An 11,265-nucleotide genomic window follows, 5' to 3' on the forward strand; every position below is an offset into this window, starting at 1 on the left:
AGAGCTTTGTATTACATGCAACTGCTAGTATGATTGTTTACATATTGTTTATGTATGATTGTATACTTTTATCTGTATATCTACATAGATGAGCTAATCATTCACTATACTCCTATGTACAAAGAAAAGACACCACTTTGTTTTAAAATTTTTTTATAAAGTAAGTTTATTTATTTATTTATTGGTCATACCATGAGGCATGTGGGTTCTCCAACCAGGGATTGAACCCACGCCCCCTGCATTGGAAGCATGGACTGTTAACCACTGGGCCACTAGGGAATTCTCCACCTTGTTTTAAATAAATGCTCGGGTGTTGGTAGTAAGCTCCTTCCGTTATGTAGTAATGGTTGTTGTGGATGGAATACAAAGAAGGAGGCATTGAAATTTTACTCCAGTCTAGTAAACTTAATATACAATGAACAAGTTTATGGAGTTCATTGAGGTAAATTCTCAGTCTCTCAGGTACTTCTTGCTCCTCTCCAGGGTGGAGTCTGTGGGTTGTATGGCTTCATGGTGGCATCAGCGGGGAGGGCAAGACTAAGTCCTCCAATCCACACTCAGCTCTTTGGTTACCAGGGATCTCCGCTTTGCACTGGCAGTTGTAGGCTCTTTCCTAGACCCTGGTTTCTGAGGCATCCACCACTGGCATTTGTGGAACTGGCCTGTCACCTCTGCTCTTGAAGTCCCACACAACTAGACTTCTGTCTACTGACTCCAGTCCACAGGTCTTCTGCATTCCTGCCCTCAGACGTGTAAGAACTTCTGGGCCCCTTGCAGGACACACCAGACTATGAGGGAGGAGGAGCATGTCTTCAGGTTGAACTGTCCACCTGGGCCCCATCGCAGGTGGGAGCATGCAGTGCTGTTCTAGAGACTATGTCTTTGTAGGATGGATGGGGAAGCCCGCTGGTTCTTGGACTTCTGTTAGCTCTCTAGATATTTTAAGATTCCCTCTGTGCACACAAGTTTGGTTCTAAGGCAGGATGAAAACCAGAACTTTGTGTCTGACCTTCTCATTCTCCGTCTGACCCTTCTTCTCCTACAATTCCTGGAGTGAGAATTGGGCAGGTTTGGGAGTTTCTTTTTCATCTGCAGCACGTCTGTCTACTGACATGTTCTTCCTGGGTAGCCAGTCTCATGGCACGGCCATTGCCTAATGGAGAGAAGTCCCCTGTATGCCAGAGAAGAAGCTCTATGATCTAGTGCTCATGTTAAAGGGGGAGATGACGTGGCTTAAAAACCCTTTTCTCTCTTGATTACCTCTGACTTTCCTGAATGTTTTCTTGTTTGAACTCAAGAGGTCAGGAAAGTTAGCTGTCATCAATGCTCCCTGATCCAGGCTGTATATGTTCTTCCCCAGCAGCAATAAGTTATTGGAACTCAACAACTCAACTCTGATGAGGGAAGCCTACTGGGGAACCAATTAAGAAGGAAATTACAATGGATTAATCTCATATTTAAAAATATTGGCTGTTAATCTATGCACTCAGATATGCCTATAACGTTATCCACTAAATTTTCATCATGGTTACTTTTAGACTGAAGCAATTGGTAATTACTTTATTCTTTGTACTTTCAGTTATTGCTTGGATTTTTAAAAATAGTTTAATAAAAATATTCATAACAATTTGGTTTGAATCCTTTCTCTGCAACACTATATCAAGAACTGGCATCATATTGCCCCTCCATCATTCAGTAGTCACAAATTCGTTAACTGGTTGGACATCTGCTGTGCTCCAGATTATATGTTAGGCATTAAAAAATGAAATAAATAAACATCATGTTCGTCTTCTGGGAAATCACAATTTTAAAAAGAATTCTAAGTACACAGCTCTAGAACAATCTGATAAGTATGATGACACCATTTCTTGACTTTACGTGTCATGAAGACCTGACTCAATTTCATAACACATTTCATTAAACATCCACGTACGAGCTGAGCTCTAGGCAAGGGCTGGGGACAGAAGCACATCATTTCAGCTGCAGAGTTTTGCACCAGGAGGTCTCAGGGCTTTCATATTTCCCCTAAAATTCTGCAGGACAGAGTTCACAGGCTGGAACTCTATTCACTTTCAACCTCTTGCTGATTGGTCTACCTGCAGGAAGCGAGAGCTGTTCTAAGAAGTCAGCAGCGATAGGTTCTGTGTCATGGATCAGAGAGGACACAGGTGGCGGGATGGGCGGCTGCAGGTAGCTTGGTAGGATCTCCAGCCACCAGGGAGGAAGTGACTAAGGCAGGGAGTCAGAGTTCTGCTCTGTTCTACACAAGATGATTCTCTTCAAACCTGGTCTCCACGTTGAGCTGACTCACCAACTTCCTCCTCCCACGGAGTTAGAGCTGCCCCTCTCCCAACTGCAATGCTGAGCACTTGTTTCAAGGTAGATTGTCGGAAACCTGTTTCACTTCTCCCTTCTATTTCTAGGGCTGTCACTGACTTGTTGAGTCATATTTGGCAAGCTCAGAATCTCTCTTTTCCCATTTTATCCATCTGGATAATACAGTTTATAAAGAGTTCTAGGCATTTTGTTTCGAAAAAGGTATAAGCATGTACAAATAATAGTGTTGTTTACCAGAAGGTTTTTATCGGCACACAGCTCAATTAAAACTTGATCTTACTGCAATAAAAATATTTTTGTCTATTTTATTCTTTGCTGGCATGAAAGCTCTTTGAAAACAAGGACCATGTGTTTACATATTTCTATTCCCAACACTCAGCACAGTACTGTATAACGAAGCCTGGTATTCTCTGCCTGATCCTTGAACCCAATGGGAAATCCATGCATGTTGATGAGCAGCCTGGAAGTGCCATGAAGTCTTGTGATACATTTGGACCCCTTTTGAGATGTAAGTCTAGAGCTCTCATCTGTTTTTTAATGGTGTAAGCCAAAAAAACAGAAACCAAAAAAAGGCAAACAAAAACAGTTAAAAACCACAAAGGAGGCCCTTTAATATCTCTTTATTGAATGAATGTACAGCTGAAACTCTTCTGTCTCAACATTAGACAATTAATTCTGGTCATTCCTAAGGAGTGCCAGAGTTCTGGAGAAATCTACACCATCTCACAGCATCTGCAGTGGTCCATTTAATACCAAATGCAAAGGGAGAAAATAGAAAAGAAAAAGGTAAACACCATGACCATCTTACTGACAAGGAAGAGTATCACCTAATACTATGCTCTTGCCCCAGCTCTGGGTAAATATGCCCAGGATATCTATTTAAATCACAGCAGTCAAACTACTGTAAAAGCCTCAACAGAGTGTCTTAAAAAGAGAAGATACTGCATTTATATTTGATGGTAACAAGAAGAAAGCAAGATGAAATAAAAGTAAGATACTGTAAAGATGTCATCATAAAAGTTTTGCTAGAACTTAATTGTGTCATAAATATTTAGGGACTTGGATTATAAATGTGATTTCTAAGTTTATACTCATAAGCTTTTTTTTTTTAATATCAAATGTATTGAAGAGAGCAACCAAAAGTATAATCAATGAATTTTATGCTGCTTTATTTGTAACTTTTAAAAATACCTGCTTCTCCCTAATAGACTGAAAGTGCCTTGAGGTTAGATCCATGTTTTGTTTTGATGTGTTCCTTTTTTGCTCTCAACAATTTATACTGAGCACAGGTCTTTACTTTCACTGATGCTTTAATATCAGTAATTTAAATATTACTAATACAGATGAAGGAGAAGTATCTAATTATGAATAAGTTATCAAATGCCTCTCATATATGAGATTGTTTCATTTTTCAGTGATTTATCTAATTTCTGTAGTAAAGCACACCACAACCTATATTAAATCTTTTTTTTATTCTACAATTTTTTTTTAGTGACTAAACAACAGCGATTTGTTAATAGAGTATAATGATTTAAATGTGTTGGTTTCAGGTGTACAGAAAAGTGAATCATTTATACATATACACGTATCCGCTCTTTTTTAGATTCTTTTCCCATAATGTCATTACAGAATATTGAGTAGAGTCCCCTGTGCTGTACAGAAGATCCTTATTAGTTATCTATTTCATATACAGTATACTGAGTCTTGAACTAGAATATAGACTACACAAAATATGAGACAGACATGTCACACCTACTTTCTGGTTTTGGAACGTAAGGAAATCACTCAATTGGACAGTGAGGATTAGAAGTCTATATATTTGTTTAATTTTGAAGAATTTTAATTTTTAACTATTATAAAAAAGTTACCAAAAAGCCACCTTAAAATGTATAGTTTAATGAATTATTATATGGCTGACATTTTTATATCCAACACCAAAGTCAAGAAATAGAACTTGACCAGCCACCCCAGAAACCCTTCTACGTATTCTATCCTAATTATAGTTCCTGCATTCTTTCTCACTTTCCTATCCCAAGTAATCACTGTTCTGACTTTTATAGCAGTACTTTACTAAGAGTGGTCTCTGGACCAGAGGTTTCATCACTACCTGGGGAATTGACAGAAATGCGAATTCTTAGGCTCCATCAGACCTACTAACTCAGAAACTCTGGAGGTGGAAACCAGTCATCTGTTTTATGAGAAATCTTCTAAGTGATTCTGTTGTGTTTTTAAAGTTTGAATTAAGCGAGTAGCAGGGTACAAGATTAACATACAGAAATTGGTTGCATTTCTTTACGTGCATGGGTGTGTGCTAAGTTGCTTCAGTCATGTCATGTCCGACTCTGTGCTACCCTATGGACTAGAGAGCCTTCCAGGCTCCTCTGTCCATGGGATTCTCCAGGCAAGAATACTGGAGTGGGTTGCTGTGCCCTCCTCCAGGGGATCTTCCTGACCCAGGCATCGAACCAGGGCCTCCTGTCTCCTGAATTGGCAGGCAGGTTCTTTACCACTAGCGCCACCTGGGAAGCATTTCTTTACACTAACAAGGAATTATCACAAAGGAAATGTAAAAATAAATCCCTTTTACAATTACATAAAGAAAAAAAAACCCTTCAGAATAAACCTGAATAAGGAAGTGAAAGACTTTATATGCTGCAGACTATAAAACATTAATAAAGGCAATTGAAATAGAAAGCTATCCCATGCTTCCAATTGGATTGGAAGAATTAATATTGTTAAAATGGCCATATTACCCAAGGCAATCTATAGATTTAACACAAGTGCTATCAAATCAGCCATGACTTTTTTCAAATAATCCTAAAATTCATACAGTGTGGTACTGGCACAAAAGGGCTTCCTTGGTGGCTCAGTGGTAAAGAATCCACCTGCCAATGTAAGAGACTCAGGTTCAGTCCCTGAGTTGGGAAGATCCCCTGGAGAAGGAAATGGCAACCCCCTCCAGTATTCTTGCCTGAGAAATCCCATGGGCAGAGGAGCCTAGTGGGTGACAGTCCATGGGGTCACAGGAGTCAGACATGACTTAGCAACTAAACAGCAACAATTGGCACAACTGGATATGTGGATCAGACTTATGGGTCAATGGGACAGAATAGAGAGCCCAGAAAAGCCCACATACTTACTGTTAGTTGATCTTTAACAAGAGAGGCAAAAATATACAATAGGAAAAAATACAATCTCTTCAGCAAGTGGTGATTGGTAAGTTGGACAACTGCATGTAAATCAGTGACATTGGAATATACCCTCACATCATACACACCATACAGTAAAATAAATTCAAAATGGCTTAAAGACTGAAATAGAAGATATGATATCATAAAAATCATAAAGAACATAGGCTAAACATTCTCTAACATAAACCCTGCCAATGTTTTCTTCAATCAGTCCCCCAAGGCAATAGAAATAGAAGCAAAAATAAACAAACGGGACCTAATCAAAATGACAAGCTTTTGCAGAACAAAGGAAACCATAAACAAAATGAAAAGACAATGAATGGACTGGGAGAAAATATTTGCCAATGACACAGTGGGACAAGGGGTTGATTTCCAAAATATACAAATAGCTCATTCAATCAATAACAACAACAAAATAACTCAATCAAAAAATGAGCAGAAGACCTAAATAGACAGTTCTCCAAAGACCAGATGGTCAACAGGCATATGAAAAGATGCTCATTATCACTAATTATTATAGAAATGAAAATCAAAGCTACAATGAAATAGGTAACAGCTTTACCTACAACTAAATAGGTAACAGGTAATAGGTGGTCAGAATGGCCATCATTAAAAAAATCTACAAATAACAAATCCTGGAGAGAGTGTGGAGAAAAGGGAATCCTTTTTCCTATCAACAATCCTACACTGTTGATAGGAACGTAAACTGGTATAGCCACTATGGAAACCAGTATGGAGATTCCTCAAAAAACTAAAACTAGGATTACCAAATAATCCAGCAATCCCACCCCTGGGCATATATCCAGACAAAATCATAATTAAAAAAAAGATACAGGCACTGCTATCTTCATAGTAGCAGTACTCACAATAGCCAAGACATGAAAACAGCTTAAATGTTCACAGACAGATGAATGGATAAAGATGTGGTACATATATACAATGGAATACTACTTAGCCATTAAAAAAGAATAATGCTATTTGCAGTAATATGGATGGACCTAGAGACTGTTATACTGAGCAAAGTAAGTCAAAGAGGAAATATTGTATGTCATCCCATATATGTGGAATCTAAAAAGAAATGATACAAATGAACTTACTTACAAAACAGAAAGAGACTCAGACTTGGAGAAGAAGTTTATGGCTGTCAGGGGATGGGGTAGGGGGAAGGGATAGTTGGGGATGGACATGTACCCACTGCTATGTTTAAAATAGAAAGCAGACAAGGACCTAATGTATAGCACATGGAACTCTGCTCAATGTTGTGCAACAGCCTGGATGGAAGGGGAGTTTGGGGAAGAGTGATACATGTATGGCTGGGTCCCTTCACTGTTCACCTGAAACTGTCATAATATCGTTTATTAACTGGCTATATCCCAATATAAAAATTTTTTAAAAATGAAAGACAAATACCATATACTACTTATATGGAGAAGGCAATGGCAACCTACTCCAGTACTCTTGCCTGGAAAATCCCATGGACGGAGGAGCCTGGTAGGCTGCAGTCCATGGGGTCACGAAGAGTCGGACACGACTGAGCGACTTCACTTTCACTTTTCCCTTTCATGCACTGGAGAAGGAAATGGCAACCCACTCTAGTATTCTTGCCTGGAGAATCCCAGGGACAGCGGAGCCTGGTGGCTTGCCGTCTATGGGGTCGCACAGAGTCGGACACGACTGAAGCGACTTAGCAGCAGCAGCAGCAGCACTTATATGTGGAATCTAAAATATTACACAAATGAACTTATCTGTGAAACAGAAACAGACTCAGACATAGAGAACAGACTCATGGGGGAAAGGGGGATTGGGAGTTTGCAATTAGAAGCACCAAACTATTATATATAGAGTGGGTAAGCAACAAAGTCCTACTGTATAGCACTGGGGAACTATATTCAATATCCTGTGATAAACCTGATGGAAAAGAATATGAAAAAGAATGTGTGTGTATACATATATATGTTTACATATATATATATGTATGTATATATATGTATACATATATATATGTATAACTGAATCACTTTGCTGTACAGCAGAAATTAGCACAACATTGTAAATCAACTATACTTCAATAAAATAAATTTTTAAAAGAAGTTTGAGAACCACCGTTTTATAGTAATTACTTCCTTGTTTCCCTTTATAGTTTCATAACCAAAACATGCATCCCTAACACTGTCCTTTATTCTTGCCCATTTTAAAAAGTGATTTATTTATTTTTGACTGTGTTGGGTCTTTGTTGCTGCACGGGCTTTTCTCTGATTGCAGTGCATAAGCTTCTGACTGCTATGGGTGCTCTTGTTGGGGACCAGGGGCTCTAGGTGCTTGGGCTTCAGTAGTTGTGGCACGTGGACTCAGTAGTTGCGCCTCATGTGCTCTAGAGAACAAGCTCAGTAGTTGTGGTGCATGGGTAAGTGGCTCCACGGCATGTGGATCTTCCCAGACCAGGGATCGACTCCACGTCTCCTGCATTGGCAGGTGGATTCTTTACCACTGAATAACCAGGGAAGCCCCTATTCATGCCCATTTTTAAGATTTAATATGTATTTTACATCTCTTTTAATCCAAATGTTTCCCCTTCAGCCCTTTCCTTTCAATCCCAAGATTTCTTTTCCTTCCAATTTGTGTATGAAAGAACTCAAGCCATCTGACCTGTAAAGTTTTCCAGGGTTTGGACTTTGTTGATGGAATACATGAATTTGAATTTGAATACATGAATTTGCTGATAAATAAAGCATCACTACGAGCAAAGCTAGTGGAGGTGATGGAATTCCAGTTGAGCTATTTCAGATCCTCAAAGATGATGCTGTGAAAGTGCTGCACTCAATATGCCAGCAAATATGGAAAACTTAGCAGTGGCCACAGGACTGGAGAAGGTCAGTTTTCATTCCAATCCCAAAGAAAGACAATGCCAAAGAATGCTCAAACTACCACACAATTGCACTCATCTCACACACTAGTAAAGTAATGCTCAAAATTCTCCAAGTTAGGCTTCCACAATACATGAACCATGAAATTCCAGATGTTCAAGCTGGTTTTAGAAAAGGCAGAGGAACCAGAGGTCAAATTGCCAACATCCGCTGGATCATCGAAAAAACAAGAGAGTTCCAGAAAAACATCTATTTCTGCTTTATTGACTATGCCAAAGCCTTTGACTGTGTGGATCACAATAAACTGTGGAAAATTCTGAAAGAGATGGGCATACTAGACCACCTGACCTGCCTTTTGAGAAACCTGTATGCAGGTCAGGAAGCAACAGTTAGAACTGGACATGGAACAAGACTGGTTCCAAATAGGAAAAGGAGTACGTCAAGGCTGTATATTGTCACCCTGCTTATTTCACTTATATGCAGAGTACATCATGAGAAACGCTGGGCTGGAGGAAGCACAAGCTGGAATCAAGATTGCCAGGAGAAATATCAATAACCTCAGATATGCAGATGACACCACCCTTATGGCACAAAGTGAAGAAGAACTAAAGAGCCTCTTGATGAAAGTGAAAGAGGAGAGTGAAAAAGTTGACCTAAAGCTCAACATTCAGAAAACTAAGATCATGGCATCCAGTCCCATCACTTCATGGCAGATAGATGGGGAAACAGTAGAAACAGTGTCAGACTTTATTTTTCTGGGCTCCAAAATCACTGCAGATGGTGACTGCAGTCATGAAATTAAAAGACGCTTACTCCTTGGAAGGAAAGTTATGACCAACCTAGACAGCATATTGAAAAGCAGAGACATTACTTTGTTAGCAAAGGTCCATCTAGTCAAGGCTATGGTTTTTCCAGTAGTCATGTATGGATGTGAGAGTTGGACTATAAAGAAAGCTGAGCACCAAACAATTGATGCTTTTGAACTGTGGTGTTGGAGAAGACTCTTGAGAGTCCCTTGGACTGCAAGGAGATCCAACCAGTCCAACCTAAAGGAGATCAGTCCTGGGTGTTCATTGGAAGGACTGATTTTGAAGCTGAAACTCCAATACTTTGGCCACTTGATGCGAAGAGTTGACTCATTTGAAAAGACCCTGATGCTGGGAAAGATTGAGGGTAGGAGGAGAAGGGGACGACAGAGGATGAGATGGCTGGATGGCATCACCGACTTGTTGGACATGGGTTTGGGTGGACTCCGGGAGTTGGTGATAACAGGGAGGCCTGGAGTGCTGTGGTTCATGGGGTCGCAAAGAGTCAGACACGACTGAGCGACTGAACTGAACTGAGCATGAATATTCATGGTGCAGTGCAGCATATGCAACATGTCCTCTGTATTTCCTTCAAATTGGCAGCTAGATCTAGCAGCTTAATTGGACTTAAGTTTGATCTCATTGGCAAGCCTATAGGGAGTGTTCTATTCTTTCATCAGGAGTCACATGAAGTCTGGTTGTCCCTCCTTTTGTGATGTTAGAAGCTGATGATAATGTCTAACTCCATTAATTTATCAGGGGCTGAAAAATGCTATCATTTCTTTATTAGCTAGAATACGTTTACATAGATATTTCTCTCATCTATTAATCGGATAGTACAATTTATATAGAAAAGGCAATAAATGTTTGATTCTTTCCCATTTTTAAAATCAGATTTGAAGATAGTAAGTTTGTTCTCCACTATTCTCTAAATGTGATCAATTATTTTTTAATATCATTATACCTCATGGATTTCCACATATTTGATAAGTTTCAATGCATTATGGTTACAATCATTTTTGAAACTCAAATCATCCCATCTTGAGCCAGTGGGAGTCACTTTAAGTTCACTCCTGAGTCCTTCTGTGAGGACCCTAATAGACTTTGATAATTTCCTTGCTATCTGGAATAATAAGATGTTCTTGTATCTTGTTCTTGTATCTTAATAATCCATCTTGTATCTTTCCTACCCTGGACCTGAAATCCCTTATTAAGAAGCCCTGACTCCTTTTAGTAAAATGGTATTTCATGACCATATTCGGAGCACTAGAAGAGCTCTCTAGAATGAGACATTGTTTTTAGAATTTTTCAGTAAATGGAGAAAATTATAAAATATATGTGTGTGTTTGTGTGTGTGTGTTTTAGTTATCTAATGCTGTGTAACAAATTATCCCCAAACACAGACGTTGAAGACAATAAGCATTTTTTATTTCAAATAGTTTCTCTGAATCAGGAATCCAAGAGGAGCTCACCTGAGTGGGTCTGACTTAGGATCTCTTAGGAGGTTGCAGTTAAAATGCTGAAGGCTTGACTAGGCTAGAAGATCCACTTCTAAGGTGGGGCATTCCAGATCAGCAAATTGGGGCTGGCTGTTGGCAAGAGGCCCCATTTCCTCACCGCATGGTCCTCTTAAAGGGCTGCTTAAATGTCCTTAAGACATAGCAGCTGACTGCCCTCAGAGTAAATGATCTAAGAGAATAAAGCAGAAACCACTATGTCATTTATGATCTAGCCTTGAAAGTCGCATTCTGTTATCCCAAGTTATTCTCCTAGTGACACAGGAAGAATCAGGGGAGCGGAACAGAAGACAGAAGGTCATGCGCATCCAGAGGACAGAATCACTGGGGACCATCCTGTAGGATGGCTGATATTTGAAGATAAATTACCTCATATACTAATAGTGACACTTACTTTTCACATGTAAGACTCAGGGTTATTTTTTTAAAATACTGTATTATATCTCCTTTCTTTCACACTGAGAATCCTAGCAATTAGAGCTACTTCATAATTACCCTTTTTTTTCTAGGTTAGTTCAGATCTTTCACGAGCAAATACTAAGATAGGATT

General features: G+C 39.3%; 1 long non-coding RNA gene across 1 annotated transcript in view; it reads right to left on the reverse strand.

Annotated features, from left to right (window-relative positions):
- LOC145513335 (uncharacterized) overlaps positions 1–10,766 on the reverse strand; it is a 29,621-nt gene extending 18,855 nt beyond the window's left edge. The window contains exon 1 of the long non-coding RNA XR_014059318.1: positions 10,671–10,766. This is a non-coding gene — a long non-coding RNA (uncharacterized LOC145513335). The remainder of the gene's footprint in view (positions 1–10,670) is intronic.
- Between the last annotated feature and the right edge of the window lie 499 nt (positions 10,767–11,265).

Source organism: Giraffa tippelskirchi, chromosome 7 (genome assembly GCF_054371585.1).
Source record: "Giraffa tippelskirchi isolate mGirTip1 chromosome 7, T2T-mGirTip1v1.2.pri, whole genome shotgun sequence".
Taxonomy (NCBI): domain Eukaryota; kingdom Metazoa; phylum Chordata; class Mammalia; order Artiodactyla; family Giraffidae; genus Giraffa; species Giraffa tippelskirchi.